This window comes from Hippopotamus amphibius, chromosome 4 (genome assembly GCF_030028045.1).
Source record: "Hippopotamus amphibius kiboko isolate mHipAmp2 chromosome 4, mHipAmp2.hap2, whole genome shotgun sequence".
NCBI lineage: Eukaryota > Metazoa > Chordata > Mammalia > Artiodactyla > Hippopotamidae > Hippopotamus > Hippopotamus amphibius.
This window is the reverse complement of record NC_080189.1, coordinates 56,834,763-56,860,462: the sequence shown is the minus strand read 5'-3', so window position 1 is coordinate 56,860,462 and position 25,700 is coordinate 56,834,763. Positions and strand designations below refer to the sequence as shown.

Here is a 25,700-nt window from a genome sequence, read left to right as displayed (position 1 = left end):
AATTTCTTTCTGATCTTTCATTGTTAGTGTATAGAAATGCAAGAGATTTCTGTGTGTTAATTTTGTATCCTGCAACTTCACCAAATTCATTGATTAGCTCGAGTAGTTTTCTGGTGGCATCTTTAGGATTTTCTACGAATAATATCATGTCATCTGCAAACAGTGACAGTTTTACTTCTTCTTTTCCAATTTGGATTCCTTTGATTTCTTTTTCTTCTCTGATTGCTGTGGCAAGGACTTCCAAAACTATGTTGAATAGTAGTGGCGAGAGTGGACATCCTTGTCTTGTTCCTGATCTTAGAGGGAATGCTTGCAGTCTTTCACCATTGAGAGTCATGTTTGCTGTGGGTTTGTCGTATATGGCCTTTATTATGTTGAGGTAGGTTCCCTCTGTGCCCAGCTTCTGGAGAGTTTTTATCATAAATGGGTGTTGAATTTTGTCAAAAGCTTTTTCTGCATCTATTGAGATGATCATGTGGTTTTTATCCTTCAGTTTGTTAATATGCTGTATCACATTGATTGATTTGCGTAAAGAATCCTTGCATTCCAGGGATAAACCCCATTTGATCATGGTGAGTGAATCTTTTAATGTATTGTTGGATTCTGTTGGCTAGTATTTTGTTGAGGATTTTTGCATCTAAATTCATCAGTGATAAATGGTCTGTAATTTTCTTTTTTTTGTAGTATCTTTGTCTGGTTTTGGGTATCAGGGTGATGGTGGCCTCATAAAATGAGTTTGGGCGTGTTCCTTCCTCAGCAATGTTTTGGAAGAGGTTGAGAAGGATGGGTGTTAGCTCTTCTCTAAATGTTTGTTAAAATGCACCTGTGAATCCATCTGGTCCTGGACTTTTGTTTGTTGGGAGATTTTTAATCACAGTTTCAATTTCATGACTTGTGATTGGTCTGTCCATATTTTCTATATCTTCCTGATTCAGTCTTGGAAGCTTATACCTTTCTAAGAATCTGTCCATTTCATCCAGGTTGTCCATTTTATTGGCATATAGTTGCTTGTAGTAATCTCTATGGTGCTTCTTATTTCTGTGGTGTCCATTGTAACTTCTCCTGTTTCATTTCTAATTTTATTGATTTGAGTCTTCTCCCTCTTTTTCTTGATGAGTCTTGCTAGAGGTTTATCAATTTTATTTATCTTCTCAAAGAACCAGCTTTTAGGTTTATCGATTTTTGCTATTGTTTTGTCTCTATTTCATTTATTTCTGCTCTGATCTTTATGATTTCTCTCCATCTACTCACTTTGGGTTTTGTTTGCTCTTGTTTCTCTAGTTTCTTTAGGTGTAAGATTAGATTGTTTATTTGGGATGTTTCTTGTTTCTTGAGGTAGGATTGTATTGCTATAAACTTCCCTCTTAGAACTGCCTTTGCTGCATCCTATAGGTTCTGGATCGTTGTGTTTTCATTGTCATTTGTCTCTAGGTATTTTTTGATTTCCTCTTTGATTTCTTGAGTGATCCCTTGGTTATTCAGTAGTGTATTGTTTAGCCTCCATGTGTTTGTGTTTTTTACAGTTTTTTTCCAGTAACTGATTTCTAATCTCATAGAGTTGTGGTCGGAAAAGACGCTTGATATGATTTCAATTTTCTTGAATTTACCAAGGCTTGATTTATGACCCAAAATGTGATCTACCCTGGAGAATGTTCCATGTGCAATGGAGAAGAATGTGTAATCTGCTGTTTTTGGATGTAATGTCCTATAGATATCTATTAAATCAAGCTGATTTATTGTGTCATTTAAAGCTTGTGTTTCCTTATTAATTTTCTGTCTGGATGATCTGTCCATTGGTGTAAGTGGGGTATTAAAGTCCCCCACTATGATTGTGTTCCTGTCGATTTCCTCTTCATAGTTGTTAGCATTTGCCTTATGTATTGAGGTGTTCCTATATTGGGTGCAGATATATTTATAATTGTTATCGCTTCTTCTTGGATTGATCCCTCGATCTTTATGTAGTGTCCTTTCTTGTCTCTTGCAACATTTTTTATTTTAAAGTCCATTTTATCTGATAGGAGTATCACTACTCCAGCTTTCTTTTGATTTCCATTGGTATGGAATATCTTTTTCCATCCCCTCACTTTCCGTCTGTATGTGTCCCTAGGTCTGAAGTAGGTCTTTTGTAGACAGCATATATATGGGTCTTGTTTTTGTATCCATTCATCCAGTCTGTGGCTTTTGGTTGGTGCATTTAGTCCATTTACATTCAAGGTAATTATCAATATGTAAGTTCCTATTACCATTTTCTTAATTGTTTTGTTCTTGCTTCTGTAGGTCCTTTTCTTCTCTTCTGTTTCCTGCTTAGAGAAGTTCCTTTAGCATTTGTTGTAGGGTTGGTTTGGTGGTGCTGAATTCTCTTAGCTGTTGCTTGTCTGTAAAGCTTTTGATTTCTTTTGTTTTTCATAGAATCTAGGAGCCATGTGTTTATTCTCAGTGAAATAATCTGTAGTTTTGTTGCACTGCCTTAAGCATTTTAGGGCAGAGTTCTTAATGAGAACTCTAGTTTATTATATATATTAATATATTTTAATCTACAACCAAATATACAGGATATCATGTGGGTTCTAAAGGGTGTTTCCTAAGGATTTGGATACTTTCACTTGTTTTGGTCTTATCTCTCATCCCTGGTAGAATGTAGTTCAAATTATGAACACTGTTAGAGTGTTGGATTAGATTAATAACATGCTTCCATTGATTTACATTAATCTTTAAGTGAAATGTACTATAAGAAAATAACATCTACCCAAGATGTGAAAAAAGAAACAACTAAGAAAGCAATAATATCTTGGGGTAGTTATTTATAATAAGATAATTAAAAAACCAATAAAACTCTAAATGTGCATTAAATATGATTGTCACTCATGCTGAAAAGCATAATGGCATCCAGAAACTTTTTTGTGGTTCTCAGTTATTTTCAAGTCTGTTGCATTTTTAAAATTTGAGTTTAACAACCCTGAAAGGTGCCAAGAAAGGCATTAAAACATTCACAGCTCCGTTCCCTCTCAGATTTATTCCCACAAGTCTTCCCTAGAAATTTGCCAGATGTGTCCCTTCACTTTTTCATAGCGACAGCTGGCATAGGCTGAAGTGACTGTTCCCTCTTTGTATGAATTAAACCCTTCCAACTCCAAGATAAATCTGTGTAAACAGTCATGAGGCAGATGATGGATTATAAAAGAGGCAAAAATAATTCATTATTCTGGGCTTCTAAAATCTAGGCAAAGTTTCACCATCTTTGACTAGCAAAGCACAGCACTTGATAAGTATTTTAATGAAAAAAGTAAGAAAAATGTAGCCTGTCAACAGACTCCAGAAAGCTTTCCCTATTTTCCTGATTAACTTTTAATTGTGAAATGCTCTATAATTTTTGTTTTAAATCTTTGCCTCTCAAATTCCCCATTCATAGGTTAATAATCTGCATCAAAAGCTCAAGTGCACTTAGATTAATAAACTACTCCCATAAATATTAAATAGACGAAGTTCTTCAGAAGAAAGTTACCAACTACTAACATAATTTATCTTTTTCCACAAAAGTAAATTATTTTCAAGTCATTATCATGGACTGATAGTTGATCTCAACAAAATAATTGGCTCCCACTCTTCATTTAACTGGTACTAAAGATAGCCTTTAGAAATATGATGTCAAACTGGTGAGAGTCTATTGAGGAATCTTACATCCCTCTGTAAGGCTACTTACTGTAGCAACTGGTCTCCATGCACCTCTGCCCCCCTAACATATGTCACTTGATCTTAACCCTATTACTATAACAGATTTTAAAAATTTAAGCCATATTATAGTTCATTATAAACAAAAAATTCTTTTTGAGTGCAAACATTAACACAATTGGAGATATAGTTTAAATGTCACATATACTATGAAAGTGCTAGTTTACATCCACACACACACACAAAAAACAGAATAAGAAAAACAGTTTAGACTTATTGTTACAAGAAAACTGAAATGTTCTGTAAGTATTGATTTTTCATTAATTATAATGCATAGAATCATAGAAACAGAAAGGACTACATTTAAATCATCCCAGTCTATCCTTTCAAATTTAACACTAAAAGCTTTTGAATATTCATGGTTTCTTGTTTGCCTTCATCATTATATTTTGGGAAACCTACTTTATTGCTCTTGTCCCAGTCTAATGCTTCAATAAAACTGAAATTTCTATTACTGAATGTACACTCAGTTCACAGCACCTCTAAACAATATATGGTTTAGTGCAGGTGTCAGCAATCTTATTCTGTAAAAGGCCAGATAGTAAATATTAAAATATTTACTTTGTGAATCATATGGCTTCGTGAGTCATATGATCCCTGTCATAACTACTAAACTCTGCTGTTGCAGCTTGAAAGCCATAGGTAACATGTAATAGTAGAATGGGTATGGTTATGTTCTAATAAATTTCACTTACAAAAATAAGACCTGGGATTTGGTCCACATGCTGTAGTTTGCCAACGCCTGATATGATGGAAGGAATACAGCATAGTAGAACAATTGGAGTTGGAATCCCACATTTATTACTTCTTAGTGTTAACACAAATCATTTAACCTCTCTGTATCTCAATTTCTTCATCCGTAAAAATGGGATAAGGCCATCTACCTTGCAGAACTGTCATGATTATCTAGGTAAAGTATGTAATACAGTGCATAGTAGGCACTCAATAAATTTAATCTCCCTTCTCCTATCAGGATCTGCAAAGTCAGTTGCTGCTTTTAAAGAACTAAATACTCATTCTTTTCAAAAGACAGTGAAACCTTATGAAAAATATCACCAACTCCATGTTCTAAATCAGGAATAATACATAACTGGTAGTCTAGACTTCATCATTTATTAAGTGTCTGACCTCTGTCAAGTTAAAAACTGTATTTTTTCAACAGTCTTCTGAACCAAAGTTAATTCCACTTTCACTATTTTTCTAGGTCACTGCCATTATGAACAGAGGTCTCTCCTATGTAACTCCACTTACGAATACTAAATTAAAGGGATACAGAATTGAGTACAAAGCTGGAGCAGGAGATACAATCTCACACTGGAGGTATGTGGAAAACACACACACACACACGTGTGCACACACACACACACACACGTGTGCACACACACACCCTATCTAAGGCAGGGAACAAGAGGTCTTAGTCCAAAATGTTGCTAAAAACGAATTATAATTAAGAGACGTGGGGATTAGCTTGCCTAACTGGATATTAAATTGAAGTCAAGTGTGGCTTTAATCTTGGTGGCTTCCTACAAGTTCATGAACATCCACAGCCTACAGGAAAACTTATGAGTATTAGTGAATACTATGAAAATGATCTGAGCTGAGAAAAGTCATTTAACAAAGAAAGCAACTTCCCTATAATATGCACTCCAGAAATAAAATTCACTTTCCTGTTTTTATAGTATCTTAATATGGCAGCATTCAAAATAAAATGGCTATACAAACATGAAAGTATTATTATGACAGTACTAGAAAACTCATTGTGGTAGTTTGGCTGCCGGAGGTTTCTGAGCAACCAAGGAAAGAGATAATCCAACAAATTCTGGCTGCTGCTGAATACCTTTTATATCTATGTAGCTTTCACAGTGTGGAAAGGATGCTGCAGTTAGTAAAGAAAGAAATGAAAATAGCTGCAAGGGGCAGCAACTGACTGCCTCTTTTTGCCAAACTGGCAGAAAAACACTGAAAATAGCTAGCATGAGGTCTGCAAATGGAAAACTGTCTAAACATGGGATACAATCACTGTTTCTAACATCACTCTTAATTTTCTATTTCCTATTAAAACATAATTATCTGCAATGATCACAGAACTTAGAACTCTCCACTAGTAAAATTATCAAATAGGTAATATTTTTCTTAGGCAACATGCAGCTTTCATACATCTGACTTTACAACTACTCAAAATGTTATGTTATACTTTACTTCCCCCTAATAACTACTTTTCATATTATGAATTCAGAATTTCACATAGTGCTTATAACATTTCAGGCTCTAAAGCTATGGTGGTGTTAGCAAAGAGCTTAATTTCAGCAGCTCTGGCATATCTGGTTATTCAGCAGCGTTTAATTTCATAATTCTTGAATACTATATTGTCCTTATTTCATAAACATAAGCGAAAATGCTAAATTGGAAGTGCTTTATCTTGCTATTATAGGGGGGCTTCCCTGGTGGCACAGTGTTTAAGAATCCACCTGCCAAGCAGGGGACAGGGGTTCAATCCCTGGTCCAGGAAGATCCCACATGCCACGGAGCAACTAAGCCCATGCACCACAACTACTGAGCCTGTACTCTAGAGCCCGCGAGCCACAGCTACTGGGCCCACGTGCCACAACCACTGAAGCCCATGTGCCTTGAGCCTGTGTTCTGCAATAATAGAAGCCACCATGAGAAGCCAGTGCACTACAACAAAGAGTAGCCCCCACTCACTGCAACTAGAGGAAGACTGCACACAGCAACGAAGACCCAAGCAGCCAATAAATAAATAAGTAAATAAATAAATATATTTTTTAAAGAAGTTTATCTTGCTATTAGGAAGTCAAAGCCTTAAATTTGATGCAGTTGAGAAAAAGACAAAATTACCTATGCCTCAAACTGAGGCTCCCTAAACTTAAATTAACTCTGCATTCAATTGAAAAAAAAAAAGATGGAGGTGGAGACAAGAGGGCGGAGTAGAAGGACTTGAGCTCACCTCATCTCACAAAAACACCAAAATCACAACTAAGTGCTGAACCATCGACAAGAAAGACTGGAAACTACCTAAAACCATGTTATTCTTCCAAACTCAAAGAAGCCACCATGAGATGGCAGAAGGGGCACTTTCGTGATATAATCAAATCATGACCCATAAACTGGAAAATAACTGTCTTGTAGAGGCTCTCCTACAGTAGGAGTAAGAGTTCTGAAGCCCATGTCAGGCTCCCCAGACTGGGGGTCTGGCATCAGAAGAAGGCACCAGAGCATTTTGCTTTGAAGGCCAGCAGGACTTGAGTGCAGGAGCTCCACAAGACTAGGGGAAACAGAGACCCTATTCTTGGAGGGTGCAAACAAGGATTCACGTGCACTGGGACCCAGGGCAAAGCAGTAACTCCACAGGAGCCTGGGCCAGTCCTACCTGAGAGTCTTGGAGGGGCTCCTGAGGAGGTGGGGTTGGCTGTATCTCACTGTGGGGACAAAGACACTGGTGGCAGAGGCCCTAGGGAATATCCATCAGTGAGAGCTCTACGGGAGATCGCCATTTTGGCTCCAAGACCTGGCCCCACCCAACAGTTCCAGTTCCAGTGGTGAGACACCTCAGGCCAAACAACCAACAGGGTGGGAACACAGCCCCACCCATCAGCAGACAAACTGTCTAAAGTCACGCTGATCCCATGGCTGCCACTAACCACACCCCTTGATACAGCCCTGCCCGCCAGAGGGACAAGACGCAGCTCCACCCACCAGGGGGCAGGCACCAGTCCCTCCCACCAGGAATCCTGCACAAGCCTCTGGACCAACCTCACCCACCAGGGGACAGACACCAGAAGCAAAAGGAACTACAATCCTGCAGCCTGTGGAACGTGGACCACAAACACATAAATGTAGACAAAATGAGACAGCAGAGAAATATGTTCCAGAACAATGAACAATACAAAACCCCAGAAGAACAACTAAGTGAAGTGGAGATAGGAAATCTACCTGAAAGTGAACTCTGAATAATGATAGTAAAAATGAGCCAAGATCTAGGAAAAAGAATGGAGGCACAGACCAAGAAGTTACAAAAAGTGTTTAACAAAGAATTAGAAAACACAGAGAACAAGCAAATAGAATTAAATAATACAATAAATGAAATGAAAAATACACTAGAAGTAATCAATAGAATATATGAGGCAGAAGAATGAACAAGTGAGCTGGAAGACAGATTGGTGGACTGCCATAGAACAGAATTAAAAAAAAAAAGGGAATGAAAAGAAATGAGGGGACTTCCTAGGTGGCGCAGTGGTAAAGAATCCACCTGCCAATGCAGAGGACATGGGTTCGAGTCCTGCCCTGGGAGGATTCCACATGCCACGGAACAACTAAGCCCGTGAGCCACAACTATTGAGTCTGTGCTCTAGAGCCCGTGAGCCACAACTACTGAGCCCATGTGCTGCAACTATTGAAGCCCACGTGCCTAGGGCCCGTGCTCCACAGCAAGAGGAGCCACTACAATGAGAAGCCTGCGCACCACAGTGAAGAGTAGCCCCTGCTCTCAGCAACTAGAGAAAGCCCGTGTGCAGTGGTGAAGACCCAACGCAGCCAATAAAATAAATTAAATAAATAAATAAATTAAAAAAAAAAGAAATGAGGGCAGTCTCAGGGACCTCTGGGACAACATTAAAAGCACCAACATTCACATTACGTGAGTTCCAGAAGGAGAAGAGGCAGAGAAAGGGCCTGAGAAAATTTATTTAAAGAGATAATAGCCGAAAACTTTCCTAACATGGGAAAGGACATTCACTCAAGTCCCGGAAGCACATAGAGTCCTATACAGGATAAACCCAAGGAGGACCACACAAATACACATGTTAATCAAGGTGATAAAAATGAAAGACAAAGAGAAAATATTAAAAGCAACAAGGGAAAAGCAACAAAAAACATACAAAGAAATCCCCATATGGCTATCAGCTGATTTTTCAGCAGAAACTCTGCAGGCAGGCAGGGAGTATCCCAATATATTTAAATTGATGAAAGCTAAACCTACAACCAAGAATACACTACGCAGCAAGCCTCTCATTCAGATTCAACAGAGAAATCAAAAGCTTTACAGACAAGCAAGAGCTGAAAGGATTCAGCACCACCAAACCAGCTTTACAACAAATGCTAAAGGAACTTCTCTAGGCAGAAAAGGTCACAATACAAAGAAGAAAATTACAAATGGGAACACTCACTGGTAAAGGCAAAAATACAGTAAAGGTAGGAAATCACCCACACAAAAATATGATATCCAAACCAGCAATGCAATCATGAGGACTGCACAACTGCAGGATATTGGAAATTAAGAGACCAACAACTTAAAACAATCTTGTACATATACAGACTGCTATATCAAAAAGAAAAGATCAATGAAACTAAAAACTGGTTCTTAAAAAAGATAAACAAAATTGATAAATCTTTAGCCAGACTCATCAAGAAAAAAAGGAAGGGAACTTCCCTGGCAGTCCAGTGGTTAAAATTTCATGCTTCCACTGCAGGGGATGTGGGTTCAATTCCTGGTCAGGGAACTAAGATCCCACGTGCTGGGCAGCAGGGCCAAATTAGTTAATTAATTAAATTAATTTTTTTAAAGGGGGAGGGCTCAAATCAATAAAATCAGAAATGAAAAAGGAGAAGTTACAACGGACACAACAGAAATACAAAGGATCACAGACTTCTACAAGCAACTATACGCCAATAAAATGGACAACCTAGAAGAAATGAACAAATTCTTAGAAAGGTACAATCTTCCAAGGCTGAAGGAAGAAACAGAAAATATGAACGAACCAATCATGATTACTGATATTGAAACTGTGATTTAAAAACTTCCAACAAACAAAAGTCCAGAACCAGATGGCTTCACAGGCAAATTCTATCAAACAGAGAATATTTAACGCCTGTTCTTCTGAAACTATTTCGAAAAACTGCAGAGGAAGGAACACTCTCAAACTCATTCTATGAGGCCACCATCACCCTGATACCAAAATCAGACAAAGACATCACAAAAAAAGAAAATTAGAGATCAACATCACTGATGAACACAGATACCATAATCCTCAACAAAATACTAGCAAACCAAATCCAACAATAAATTAAAAGGATCATATGCCATGACCCAATGGGATTTATCTCAGGGATGCAAGGAGTTTTCAATATCTGCAAATCAATCAATGTGATACATCACATTAAGAAACTGAAAAATAAAAACCATGTGATCATCTCAACAGATGCAGAAAAAGCTTTTGACAAAATTCAATACCCACTTATGATAAAAACTCTCCACAAAGTGGGCATAGAGGGAACCTACATCAACATAAATGAAGGCCATATATGACAAACCCACAGCTAACATCATACTCAATGGTGAAAAGCTGAAAGCATTCCCTCTAAGATCAGGAACAAGACAAGAATGTCCACTCTTGCCACTTTAATTCAACGTAGTTTTGGAAGTCCTAGCCATGGCAATCAGAGAAGAAAAAGAAATAAAAGGAATCAAATTGGAAAAGAAGTAAAACTCTCACTGTTTCCAAAAGACATAATACTATACATAGAAAATCCTAAAGAGGCTACCAGAACTAGAGCTCACCAATGAATCTGGTAAAGTTGCAGGATACAAAATCCTAAAAAGGCTACCAGAACTAGAGCTCACCAATGAATCTAGTAAAGTTGCAGGATACAAAATTAACACACAGAAATCTCTTGCATATCTGTACACAAACAATGAAAGAAGAGACACAGAAATTAAGGAAACAATCCCATTTACCACTGCATCAAAAAGAATAAAATACCTAGCAGTAAACATACCTAAGGGGACAAAAGACCTCTACTCTGAAAACTATAAGCCACCAAGGAAAGAAATCAAAGATACACAAACAGATAGAAAGATATACCACGTTCCTGGATTGGAAGAATCAATATTTCAAAATGATTATACCACCCAAGGTGATCTACAGAGTCAATGCAATACCTATTAAATTACCAATGGCATTTTTCACAGAACTACAATAAAAAATTTTAAAATGTGTACAGAAACACAAAAGACCCCAAATAGCCAAAGTAATCCTGAGAAAGAAAAATGGAGCTGGAGGAATCAGGCTCCCCGACTTTGGTCTATAAAACAAAGCTACAGTGATCAAAACAGTATGGTACTGGCACAAAAACAGAAATACAGATCAAGGGAACAGGATAGAAAGCCTAGATAAAAACCCACGCACAAAGAGTCAACTAATCTATGACAAAGGAGGCAAGAACATACAATGGAGAAAAATACAGTCTCTTAAATAAGTGGTGCTGGGAAAACTAAACAGCTACATGTAAAATGAAATTAGAACACTCTCTAGCACCATACACAAAAATAAGCTCAAAATGGATTAAAGACCTAAATGTAAGGCTGGATACTATAAAACTCTTAGAGGAAAACACAGACAGAACACTCTGACATAAATTGCAGCAATATCTACTTGGATCCACCTCTGAGCGTAAAGAAAATAAAATCAAAAGTCAACAAATGGGACTTAATTAAACTTAAAAGCTTTTGCACAGCAAAGGAAACCATAAACAAAACAAAAAGACAACTCACAGAATGGGAGAAAATATTTGCAAGTGAAGTGACTGATGAGATTAATCTCCAAAATATACAGACAGCCCATGCAGCTCAATATAAAACAAAAACAAAAACAAAAAAACAACTCCCCCCAAAAAACAAACCCAAAACAACACAACCCAATGAAAAAAATGAGTAGAAGATCTAAAAAGATCTTTCACCAAAGAATACATACAGATGGTCAAAAAGCACACAAAAAGATGCTCAACATCACTATTAGAGTAATGCAAATCAAAACTACAATGAGGTAACACCTCACACCGTCAGACTAGCCATCATCAAAAAGCCTACAATGAATGCTAAGAAGGTGTGGAGAAAAGGAAAAAAAACGCTCCTACACTGGTGGTGGGAATGTAAATTGCTATGGCCACTGTGGAGAACAGTATGGAGGTTCCTTAAAAAACTAAAATCAAAACTACCATGTTATCCAGCAATCCCACTCCTGGGCATATATCAAGAGAAAACCCTAATTGGAAAAGATACATTTACCCCAATGTTCACTGCAGCTCTATTTATAACAGCCAAGACATGGAAGCAACCTAAATGTCCACTGACAGAGGAATGGATAAAGAAGATGTGATACATATATATAATGGAATATTACTCAGGCATTAAGAAAAATGAAATAATACTGTGGGAAGACATTCTGGAACCTTTTTGAAACATTGAAAATGTTGAAGTATGTGGGCCGAGCAATGGGTTTCAGAATGTCCTGCTTGAGCAGTGGAGGAGCTGAGGGTGCGGGGCGTGGAGACTAATATCACCCTGTTTGGTCCTGAGGGATGGCTGGTTAGCCAAAGACGGGTAAGATTCCTCAGAGGAGGAACAACCTAAGACAGGCACAGCCGCAGAGGGGCCAACAGGGGTGGTGCATAGAGCCTTCCTTATATCACCGTGTTTGGCCCTGGAGGATGACTGGTTAGCCAGAGAGGGGTAAGATTCCTCAAGGGAGGAACAACCTAAGACAGGGAGGAACAACCTAAGACAGGCACAGTCGCAGAGGTGCCAACACGGGTGGGGCACAGACCCTTAATCCTTTTGAGAGAGGTCTCCTGCCCCCAGGGCTGCTTTGCTCTCCACGCCCAGCTCAAATCAGGACCCAGGAGGCAAACAAAGATCATTGCCCCCAGTCATGTGAGGCCTTTGATTGTTTATGGGATTAACCTGGGAGTGTTAGACCCTTAGGCTATGCCGAGAACTCAATAAAAGCAACGTGGGATCAATCAGCAAGGCTCTTGATCCTAGAGGTCTTGAGTCCCCCGGTCCCATCTTTCTCTTCAGTCTGTGTCTGTGTCTTCTTCAAGCTTGCGGCACCTGTCACTCACCTCGAGTCGCCGAGTTGATCCCGGCATAATACCATTTGCAGCAACCTGGATGGATCTAGAGATTATCATACTAAGTGAAGTAAATCAGACAGAGAAAGAGAAATAGCATATGATACCACTTATATGTGGAATCTAAAAAAAACTTGTTTTTTGGAACAGAAACAGATTTACAGACTTCGAAAACAAACTTATGTTTACCAAAGGGTAAAGGATGGGGCGAGAGATAAATTAAGAGTTTAGGATTAACAGATATGCACTACTATATATAAAACAATCAACAAGGAGCTACTGTATAGTACAGGAAACTCTACTCAGTATTCTGTAATAAACTACATGGGAAAATAATCTGAGAAATAATGGATATATGTATAACTGAACCACTTTGCTGTACACCTTAAACTATCACAACATTGTAATAAATTAACTATACCCCAATATAAAATAAAAATTAAGAAAAATCCACATCAAGAAACTAAAAAAAGTCACATGATCATACCAACAGATGCAGAAAAAGCATTTGACAAAATCCAACACTCATTCATGATTCTGAAAATTCTAAATAAATAAGGAATAGAGGGGAACTATTTCAACTTGATAAAGAACATCTACAAAAAACCTACAGTTAACATCAAACTTAAAGGTGAGAAGCTAGAAACTTTCCCACTAAGAACAGGTACAAGGCAAGGATGACCCTCTCACTTCTCCTTTTCAATATGATACTGGAGGGTCTAGACAACGAAATAAGACAAAAGGAAATAAATGGTATACAGATAGGGAAGGAAAAAGTAAAACTGTCTTTGTTCGTAGATGACATGACCTATGCACAAAGTCAAAAAGAATGGACAAAAAGTGAACAGCAATGTTTACTTCATTGCTCAGAAATACAAGCGAAATTATAAGTAAAAATACAATGCCATTTACATAACCATCCAAAAAAATGAAATACCTAAGTATAAATCTAACAAAGTATATACAATATCTATATAAAAAGACTACAAAACTTTGATGAATGAAATTAAATAACTTAAAAATGGTGAGATACTCCGTATTCATGGATAGGAAGGCTCAGTATTGTCAAGATATCAATTCTTCCTAAATTGATCTACAGATTCAATACAATCCCAATCAAAATTCTAGCAAGTTATTTTGTCAATATTGACAAACTGATTCTAAAGTTTATCTGGAGAGAAAACAGACCCCAAATGGTCAACACAATACTGGAGAACAAAGTTGAAAGATTAATGCTACCCAACTTCAACACTTTCTATAAAGCTAGAGTAATCAAGCCAGTGTGGTACTGGTGAAAGAATAGACAAATAGGTCACCAAAACAGAATGGAGGAGAGGGAGGGGATATGGGGATATATGTATAAATACAGCTGATTCACTTTGGAGTACCTCAAAAGCTGGTACAAGAGTGTAAAGCAATTATATTCCAGTAAAGAGCTTAAAAAAAAAACAAAAACCCAGAATGGAGAGCCCAGAAATAGACCCACATAAATATAGTTAAATGATCTCTGACAAGGAGCAAAGGCAATACAATGGAGCAAAAATAGTCTCTTCATCATACGGTACTGGAATAACTGGATATCTACATGCAAAAAAATCCCCATGGGACTTCCCTGTTGGTCTAATGGTTAAGACTCCATGCTCCCAATTCAGGGGGCCCGAGTTTGATCCCTGGTCAGAGAACCAGATCCAGAATGCTGCAACAAAGATCCCACACGCAGCAATGAAGATTCCATGTGCAGCAACTAAGACCCCACGCAGACAAATAAATAAATAAATAAAAACAACCCCCCACCCAAATCTAAACACGCACCTTGCACCCTTCACAAAAATTTACTCAAAATGGATCACAGACCTAAATTTAAACTCAAAAACATAAAACTCCCAGAAAATAACATAGGATAAAACCTAGATGACATTGTGTATAAGCAATGACTTTTAGATGCAACATCAAAGGCATGAGCCATGAAAGAAATAATGGGTAAGCTGGACTTCATTCAAATTAAAACCTTCTGCTCTGTGAAAGATAATACCAAGAAAATGTGAAGACAACCCAGACTAGGAGAAAATATCTGCAGAAAACATATATGATGAAGAATTATTATGCTAAATATACAAAGAACTCTTAAAACTCAACAATAGAGGGACTTCCCTGGTTGTCCAGTAGTTAAGAATCTGCCTTCCAACGCAGGGGACGCAGGTTTGACCCCTGGTCAGGGAACTAGGATCCCACACACTGCAGGGCAGAGCCCACGTGCGGTACCTAAGACCCGATGCAGCCAAAAATTAAATAAAACAATTAAAAAAACAAACAAAAACCTCAACAGAAACAATCTGATTTTAAAAATGGGCTAAAGATCTTAACAGCCACCTCACCAAAGAAGACATACAGATGGCAGATGAGTACATTAAGATATATTCCATATCATATGTCATGAGGGGATGCAAATTAAAATGAAATACTATTACATATCTATTAGAATGGCCAAGATCTGGAACAACATCAAACGCTGAAAAGGATACAGAACAAGAGGAACTCTCTCATTCATTAGTGGTGGGAATGAAAAATGGTACCATCACTTTGGAAGATAGTTTGGTGGTTTCTTACAAATCTAAATATATTCTCACCATAATCCAGTAATCATGTTCCTTGGTATCTACCCAAAGGTGTTGAAAACTTACATCCACACAAAACCTGCACACAGATGTTTACAGCAGCTTTATTCATAACTGCCAAAACTTGGGAGCAAATAAAATGCCCTTCAGTAGGTAAATGAATGGCACTATAAAGAAATGAGCTATCGAGACATGAAAACACATGAAGGAACCTTAATTGCACATTACTAAGTAAGAGAAGCCAACCTTAAAAGGCTACAGACTGCAAGATTCCAACTATATGACATTCTGGAAAAGATAAACTATCCACAGGTTTAAAAAGATGAGTGATTCCCAGGGTTAGGGGCAGGGGAAGGATGAATAGAGGAAGCACAGTGAACGTTTAGGGTATTGAAAGTACTCTGTATGATAACATAATGATGGATATATATCATTATACATTTGTCCAAACCTACAGAATGTAAAACACCAAGAGTGAACCCAAAGGTAAACTATGGACTTTGAGTGATTTGTCGTGCTAATGTAGGTTCACCAACTTAACAAATGTACCATTCTGGTGAAAATATTAACGAAGGAGTCCATGCATGTGTGGGGGCAGGGGATATATGGGAAATCTCTGTGCCTTCCATTCAATTTTGCTGTGAATGTAAAAGGCTCTTTAAAAAATTCTTAAAAAAAAAAAAAAGACTTGAATCCTAATCTTTATGTTAATCTCTTGGCATTTGTTTCCTTGACAATACAATGAACATGAGTTATTGTGAAAAATAAAACTGTAAGTAAAGTATTCAGCACAGTCACTAATATAGAAGGCATTTTATAAATCTGTGTACTTTCCCCTGTGTATGTGTGTGTTTCCCCCAGAAGCCTTTTTATCCTTACTTATTGGTTCATAACTTTACGACAGTTGAAAAAGCTAGAAATCTAACCACCAGATAAGTTATGAATGACTGTCCAAACCTAAGACAACTTCCAAGTAGCAGCTTGGAATCTTATCATTACCTCCTTGTAATTCATTTCTGAATAGTCCTGGAAACGAAAATTACTTAAGCTAAACCAATACACGTGAATTAAAATGAAACAAACAGAAAAGACAAGGAAATATATGCCAAGTACACACAAAAATTTTAAATAGGATAAATCTGTGTTAGCCTTTTATGACCACTAAGTTAAGGAATCCAAATAACATTAAATGAGATTTCTAAAATTTATAAGGAACTCATAGAACAATCAATCCAAACCCACATTCACTGCTGGTATGTTTGTGTGATACAGTTTCCATAATGAAGGGATGTTTTACACCTCACTTGAAAAATGTTAGTTCATTTTAAACAAAAATGTTCACACTTATAAATAGTGACAAATATGCTTATGATATTATTCAATACTGTTAAAAAGGTTGATTCCCCACTGTCAAGATTCTAATTTTAATTCAGGGTGTTTGCCCCACTGGAAATTCAAGACTAAGAGGAAACAAATTATTTTTATACAAACTAATGTTCTCTCAAGATTTTCCTATTAAAAGATGAGCTTAAAACAAAACTTTATGGTGATTCTTACAAGTTACAGTGTTATTAATTTAAGAAAGCTCTAAAAAATATTTTTAAAATTAGAAATAACATTGAAAAATATGTGAATACCTAAAATCTATGACTTTAAACAGTATATTCTAAATATACATCACTAGTATTACAACTACACTAGCACATAAAGGATTCTTTTAATTGTTAACAATATAGTTTTTTTATTTACTAGGTTCAGTATAAGTCATAACTGAAATTGTATGGTCTTTCTAATTTCTGAAACTGTATGTGAATGTCAAAAATTGAATCAAATTCCAATTTTAGGAGTTTTATACTTTGTTACATTTACAGATAAACATCTAATCTCTGGCTACTGGAAAGTTATTAGCACCACCTATTACACAGAACCATACTAAGAAAAATGGAGAGAACTAAAGAAGGGAAGCTGCCAATTTTCTTCTGTCACAGTCTTTTTATTCACAATAAGCTATTTGAAGATCATCAATAGGAACAAGGATGAGTGACTGACTAACCTCTGATATCACCATCTTACTTAAATAGTTAAGTGAGAGAGAAATTCAAGGGGTAACAATGCTTGGATATTTACTTAATTCCATCATTCTTCAGACACAAGTGAGATAAATAAAAACATCATTGTTATTCTATTCCCCAAATATAAAGTGGACCCCTTTACCAAAATTTCATTTTCAGTTCCTTGTACAGAACTCACGAACTAACTTTAGAAATAATTTTAAACTGGTTTATTTCCTTCCTGGACCATGTCTAAAGATGGTTATTACAATGCATGAAAATTTATAAACTAAGTGTTCATAAGTCAAGAAATAACAGAATTACAGTCCCCTCAAAAAAAGAAAAACTAGGACTTCCTAGGTGGCGCAGTGGTAAAGAATCTGCCTGCCAATGCAGGGTACATGGGTTTGAGCCCTGCCCTGGGAAGATTCCACATGCCATGGAGCAACTAAGCCCGTGTGCCACAACTATGCAAAAAAAAAAAAAAAAAAGGAAAACTGATAGAAGTACCTATAATGCAATAAATGAATTACACTACAAATAAAATCACAAAGAGTTTTAAGTTTTAAAAAATCTTTGCAGTTAGAATGGGCATCAGAAAATCTACCAACAATAAATGCTGGAGAGGGTGTGGAGAAAACGGAACGCTCTTGCACTGCTGCTGGGAATGTAAATTGATACAGCCTCTATGGAGAACAGTACGGAGGTTCCCTGAAAAACTAAAAATACAATTACCATTTGACCCAGTAATGCCACTACTGGGCATATGCCCAGATAAAACCATAATTCAAAAAGACACATGCACCCCTGCAGCACTATTTACAATAGCCAGGTCATGGAAGCAACCTAAATGTCCATCAACAAATGAATGGATAAAGAAGAAGTGGTACATATATACAATTGAGTATTACTCAGCCATAAAAAGGAACGAAATTGGGACATCTGTACAGACGTAGATGGACCTACAGACTGTCATACAGAGTGAAGTAAGTCAGAAAGAGAAAAACAAGTATCGTATATTAATGCATATATGTGGAATATAGAAAAATGGTACAGATCAACCAGTTTGCAAGGCAGAAACAGAGACACAGATGTAGGGAACAAACATATGGACACCAAGTGGGGAAAGTGTGTGTGTGGGGGTGGGGTGGGGGTGGGGTTGGATGAATTGGGAGATTGGGATTGCCATATATACATTACTAATAAGAAAAAAAACATCAAATTGTACACTTTAAATATATGCAATTTATTGTATGTCAAAAAAATAAAATAAGAAAAGTAACAAAAACATCTTTGCAATATCTTTTACAAACTTGTCAAGTAAAGAGTACTTTCAAATTTTCAATTTAAGGGGAGCGTATACTTCCAGTCCAATTTTGAAATATATGCAAGAAAAGAAAATTAATCTAATACTCAAACACACAAGTAGTTCAATTACTTTCAAAATTTAAATTTTGAAAAAACTATGAACAAATATTTCTTTGTTTAGGTCCCAATTAGGTCCCATTAGGTAAGTAATGGTAAATCCATTCAATAGAATGCTAAAATACAATCATTAAAATCATTTTTACAACTTTATGTGGAAAAATGCTTTCACAATAAATAAGGTTACATATACTATCATCACAACTAAATAAAAAATATACATCCATAGAAAATGACTAAGGAAATATATATTACTCTATTAATTCTGAATACAGAACTATGCCAACTATACTTGGAATTCTTCCTCTATTCTTTTCAATATTAAAAAAAAAGTATTTAAAAGTAGGTCTGATAATAATGGACATAAAGGGAAAAACTGACAAGAATACAGTAATGGCAGGATTTTAACACCCCACTTAAACATCAATGGACAGATTAACCAAATAGAAAATCAGTAAGGAAACAGTGGCATCAAATGACATATTAGGAGACCATGTCGTGGGAGAGTTTGGCTGTTGTTCCCAACGTAATCCAGGATGGCTACTCTGCTCTATGTTTATAAGGAAAATGGAGAACCAGGCACCTGCATGGCTTCTAAGGATGGGCTGAAGCCCTAAGGTCTGGGCCTTCAGTCAAAGCTTTAGATGGGAGATCTCAGGTTTCAACACCACATGTTGACAAAATGTTTGATGCTCCACCAGCTTTACCTAAAGCTGCCAGAAAGGCTTTGGGAACTGTCAACAAAGCTACAGAAAAGTCAGTTAAGATGAATGGACCCCTCAAACAGAAACAGACAACCTTTTCTTCCAAAAAGATGACTGAGAAGACTGTTAAAGCAAAAAGCTCTGTTCCTGCCTCAGATGACACCTATCCAGAAACAGAAAAATTCTTTCCCTTCAATCCATTAGATTTCGAGAGTTTTGACCTTCCTGAAGAGCACCAGACTGCACACCTCCTGTTGAATGGGGTGCTTCGCATGATCCTCAGTGAGGAGAGGGACCTTGAGCAGCTGTAATACCTGGGCCCCCCTTCACCTCTGAAAGTGCCTCCTCCACTGTGGGAGTCTAATCTGTTGCAGTCTCCCTCAAGCATTTTGTTGACTCTGGATGTTGAATTGCCACCTGTTTGCTATGACTCAGATATTTAAATTTCTTAGCACTTCATAGTTTGTGGGTATAAATTAATAGTTTGTATTAATAAAGCAATTCTTTGTTTAACAGACAAAAAAAAAAAAGACCTATTAGACCAGTTGTACTTAACAGATACCTACAGAACATTCCAACCAAAAAACAGCAGAATACATATTCTTTTCAAGTTCACATGGAATGTTCTCCAGGATAGGTCACATGCTAGGCCACAAAGCAAGTCTCAACAAATTATATCAAGGATCTTTTCTCACCTCAATAGTATGAAACTAGAACTCAATTACAGGAAGAAAAACAGGAAAAACAAAAATACACAGAGACTAAACAACATGCTTCCACAAAACCAGTGGGTCAATGAAGAAATCAAAAAGAAAATCAGAAAACACCTTGAGACAAATGAAAATTAAAACACAACTTTCCAAAATTTATGGGACACAGCAAAAGCAGTTCTAAGAGGGAAGCATATAGTAATACGGGTACCTCAGGAAACAAGAAAAATTTAGAATAAACAACCTAAATTACCATCAAAAGGAATTAGAAAAAGAACACACAAAACTGAAAGTCAGCAGAAGGAAGGAAACAATAAAGGTCAGAGAGGAAGTAAAAAAGAGGACCTCCCCACGAAAAAGAAAAGATCAATGAAACCAGAAGCTGTTTTTTTTTTTGAAAAGATAAACAAAATTGATAAACCTTCAGCCAGGCTAGTTAATAAAAAAAAGAGAGAGGACCCAAATAACAAAATAAGAAGTCAAAGAGGAGAAAGTACAACCAATATCACAGAAATATAAAGAGAATATGAACAGTTATATGTCAACAAATTTGACAATCTAGAAGAAATGGATATGTTTCCTAGAAATATACTATCTTCCAAAAGTGAATCATGAAGAAATAGATAATCCTAATAGACTAACTGCTAGTATTAAAACTGAATCAGTAATCAAAAATCTCCCAACAAACAAAAGTACAGGACCAGACTGCTTCACAGGGGAATGCTACCAAACAGATGAAGAGTTAATACCTATCCTTCTCAAGTTATTTCAAAAAACTGAAGAGGAGGTCACACTCCCAAATCCATTCTACGAGGCCACCACTACCAGGAAACAAAAACCAGATAAAGACATTATGAAAAAGAAAAGTACTTCAATATCCTTGATGAATATAGGCACAAAAATCCTAAACAAAATATCAGCAAACCAAATTCAACAATATATAAAAAAGATCTTAAATCATGGACAAGTGGGAATTATTCCAGGAATGCAAGGTATCCGCAACTCAACCAATAGGATATACCACATTAACAAAATGAAGAATAAAAATCATATGATCATCTTAACAGATGCAGAAAAAGCACTTGACAAAATCCAATACCAATTCATGATAAAAACTCTCAACAAAGTTGGTATAGAGGGAACATATCTCAACATAGTAAAGGCCATTTATGACAAAGCCACAGCTAACTCATACTTAATGGTGAAAGAGAAAGCAAGAAAACAATCCCAGTTACAACTGAATCAAAAAGAATGAAATACCTAGAAATAAACTCATCAAGCAGGTGAAAGACCTACACTCTGAAAACTATAAGACACTGATAAGGGAACTGAAGATGATACAAATAAATGGAAAGACATCCCATACTTATGGACTAGAAGGATTAATATTGTTTAAATGTTCATAAACCCAAAGCAATCTACAGATTCAAAGCAATCCTTATCAAAACACCCATGACAATTTTCACAGAACTAGAACAAATAATCCTGAAAGTTATATAGAACCACAATAGACCCCAAATAGTCAAAGTAATCTTGAGAAAAAAGAACAAAGCTGGAAGTATCACACCCCCTAACTTCAGAGTATACTACAAAGCTACACTATTCAAAACAGTATGGTAGTGGTACAAAATAGGACACAGATCAATGGAAAAGAATAGTGAGCCAGAAAGAAACTCATGCACTTACTGTCAATTAATACACAACAAAGGAGGCAAGAATATACAATGGCAAAAAGACAATCTCTTCAACAAGCAGTGTTCAGAAAACTGGACAGCTAAAATAATGACATTAGAACATTTCCTTACAGCATACACAAAATAACTCAAAATGGAATAAAGACCTGAAATTATAACCTAGAAGAAAATAGGCAGTACACTCTTTGACATAAATCTTAGTCATATTTTTTTGGATCTGTCTTCTCAGGCAAGAGAAATAAAAGCAAAAATAAACAAATGGGACCTAATTAAATTTAAAAGCTTTTGCACAACAAGGGAAACCATCAACAAAATGAAAAGACTACCTACTGAACAGAAGAACATATTTGTAAAGATATGTCTGATAAGGGGTTAATGTCCAAAATATATAAGGAGCTAGTACAACTCAATATCAGACAACAACCACCACCCAATTAAAAAAGGGCAGAAGACCTGAATAGACATCTTTCCAAAGAAGACATACAGATGGCCAAAAGGCGCATGAAAAGATGCTCAACGTCACTAATCATTAGGGAAATGCAAGTCAAAACTACAATGAGATATCATCTCACACATGTCAGAATGGTTATCAGCAAAAAGACAACAAATAATAAATGCTAGTGAGTACGTGGAGAAAGGGAGCCCTAGTTCACTGCTGGTGGGAATGTAAATTGGCACAGCCACTATGGAAAACAGTATGGGGGTTCCTCAAAAGACTAAATATAGAACTATCATATGATCCAACAATTCTACTCTTGGGTATAAATCCAAAGAAAATGAAAACGCTAATTTCAAAAATATATGCACTCTAATTTTATAGCAGCATTATTTACAATAGCCAAGATATGGAAGCAACAAAGTGTCCATCAACAGATGAATGAATAAAGATGTGGTAATGAATATATAATGGAATGTTAGTCATAAAAAAGAATGAAATTTTGCCATTTGCAACAATGTGGACAGACTTGGAGGGTATTATGCTTAGTGAAGTAAGTCAGAGAAAGACAAATACTGTACGTTTTCACTTATATGTGGAATCTAAAAATTGAAACAAACAATTGCATATAACAAAACAGAAAAGACTCATGAATACAGAGAACTAGTGGTTACCAGAGGGTGGAAGGGCAAGATAAAGGAAGGGGATTAAGAGATGCAAACTACCAGGTATAAAATAAACAAGATGCAAAGGTGTAATGTACAGTACAGGGAATATAACCAATACTGTATAATAACTTTAAACAGATTATAATCTATAAAAATACCAAATCATTATATTGTACACCTGAAACTCATATAACATTGTAAATCAACTATACTTCAACAAAAAATAAAAATAAAACTAGATCTAATTATGGATGTGGTGTTTGAAAGTAATTACAGAGGATTCAAGATTTAGATTATATATTACATAATTATAAGTTTAATTTATAATTATATATAAATTATTATATAACAAATTCTATTTACAGCTAGTGTCAAAAATATACTTACCAATAAATTTAACAGAGGATGTGTAAGACTTCTATGCTGAAACAAATATTGTTGGGATTAAAGATCTAAATAAATGCAGAAAGGGAGGAAAGAAATAGATGAGGAAGATTAAGAAGTACAAACTTTCAGTTGCTAAATAAATGAATCATGGATATGAAATGTACAGTGTGGGGAATATAGTTAATAACTATGTAATATCTTTGTATAATGACATACCATAACTAGACTTATCACAGTGATCAGTTTGAAAGGTACAGAAATATCAAATCACTATGTTGTGTAATAGGAACTAACACAGTGTTGCAGGTCAATCCTTCTTCTAAAACAAAGTCATAGAAAAAGAGATCAGATTTGTGATTACCGGGGGTTTGGGGGCCTGGATGAAGGCAGTCAAAAAGTACAAACTTCCAGCTATAAGATAAGTAAGTACTAGGGATGTAACATACGACATGATAAATATAATCAACATTGCTGTATGTTATAGATGAAAGTTGTTACGAGAGTAAATTCTAAGAGTTCTTATCACAAGAAAAAAAAATTTTCCTATTTAATTCTGTGTCTATATGGGATGATGGACGCTAAACTTACTGTGATAACCACTTTACAATGTACATAAATGAAATCAGTATGCTGCACGCCTAAAATTTATAGTGTTGTATGTTAATTATATTTCAATAGAAGTGGAAAGAAGGGAGGGAGAAAGGGAGAGAAAGAAAGAAAAAGAGAGGGAAAGAGGAAGAAAGGGGTAGATAAACTATGTTCATAGATTGGAAGACTAAATATAGAATTACAAAAACCCTAGAATATTCTTAGCAATCTTGAAAAAAGAGATGGTCAGACAATTACCTTATTTCAAGATGGTGTGATACCAGCATAAGGTTTAACAAATAGATTAATGGAACAGAATAAAGTCCTCAGAAACAGACTGACTTAATAGCATTAAGATGCCAGGACATTTCAATGGGGGACAGTTAAGTCCTTTCATCAAATGACACCAATTAATGGATATCCATATGGAAAAAACTGAACCTTGACCCCTATCTCAGACTACATGTAAAAATGGACCCCAGACCTAAGTGTAAAAACTAAACTCACAAGTTCAGTATCCTGAATGTATTAAGAACTTTTATAAAGTGATGTGAACAAAAAAGCAAAAGGATACAGTGACAGACTGCAATATTGTCCCCAATAATTCACTTCTCTCCCTATAGGATGACTATACTTCCTTGCCCATTTATACCACTGTTGGCCATTTGACTTGCTTTGGCCAATGAAATGTGAGTAGAAATAAAGCACGACATTTCTGAACCAAAGCTTTAAGAGCCATTGTTGGGTTCTACCACTGCTCTTTTTCTCTTTGCAACAAGACCCAGGCAGCCGCTTCTCCCTCAGCTTGCCAGAATGAAGATACGGAGCAAATATGAAGTAGATCTGCAGCTGTCATGTAACGGAATAAAAAATGTTTGTTGTTATAAACCACTTAAATTTTGTGGTGATTTGTTTCTACAGCATAATGTAGTGCAAGCTAACTATTATAGGAATGAACCACCAATTCAGAGGAGTAAACCCAAAAAATCTATAAACATGGCTTAAACAGATAAAGGGTTTATTTTTATCACATAATTATAAATCCAGAAAGAGATAATCCAAAGTTCTTATATAAACTATAAACTACATATGTCATCAATGTCCTGAGCTCCCCCAAATTTTATGCTCTGCCATCCTTAGCTTGTAGTTTTCATTCTCATGGTCATAAAATGGCTGCAACAGCTCCAGACTACAAGCTTGGCATGTCTCATTAGCCAGAATTGGATCACATAGCTACCTGTAACTTCAAGAAGAGCTGGAAATTAGAGTTTTGACCTTTTAAAGTTTCCATACTTGAGACAGAAAGAAAGAAAAGATTTAGAAATAAAGATTGGGTCAGCATACACCCAGTGCCTGTCACAGATGTTATTTTTACTTATTAGACTGGTAAAAGAGTCTGTTTCCAAATTGAAATGCTTATATATTACTGGTAGGAAGTATAATTTGAAATAATGATTTCATAATTTTAAAATATTTGTTCATGTTGAAGATGAATATATCATAGGCCTAGAAAACCTACTTCTATATAGTCACCTACATATACTCTTATATAATATATATTTATTTATATATATTTACTTTTATATTTAAATGAGGTATAACAAGGCCAACTTATTTTTTAATAAGCTGAAAATATTAGAGTGTATTTATGTAAAGGTAGTTCTGTGGAACTTTTGTTTCAATAAATAAATAAATACTGTATATACATACACAAATACATACAGCATGTATGTGTGTGTTTGTACCAGGTTATGATATATGTTACTTC

The 25,700-nt window shown here is 36.0% G+C and overlaps 1 protein-coding gene and 1 pseudogene across 5 annotated transcripts in view; one reads left to right on the top strand and one right to left on the bottom strand.

Annotated features, from left to right (window-relative positions):
- ANKIB1 (ankyrin repeat and IBR domain containing 1) overlaps positions 1-25,700 on the bottom strand; it is a 139,787-nt gene that overhangs the window by 83,365 nt on the left and 30,722 nt on the right. The gene's annotated exons all lie outside the window — the stretch shown is intronic.
- LOC130852169 (securin-like) lies at positions 19,282-19,892 on the top strand (annotated as a pseudogene).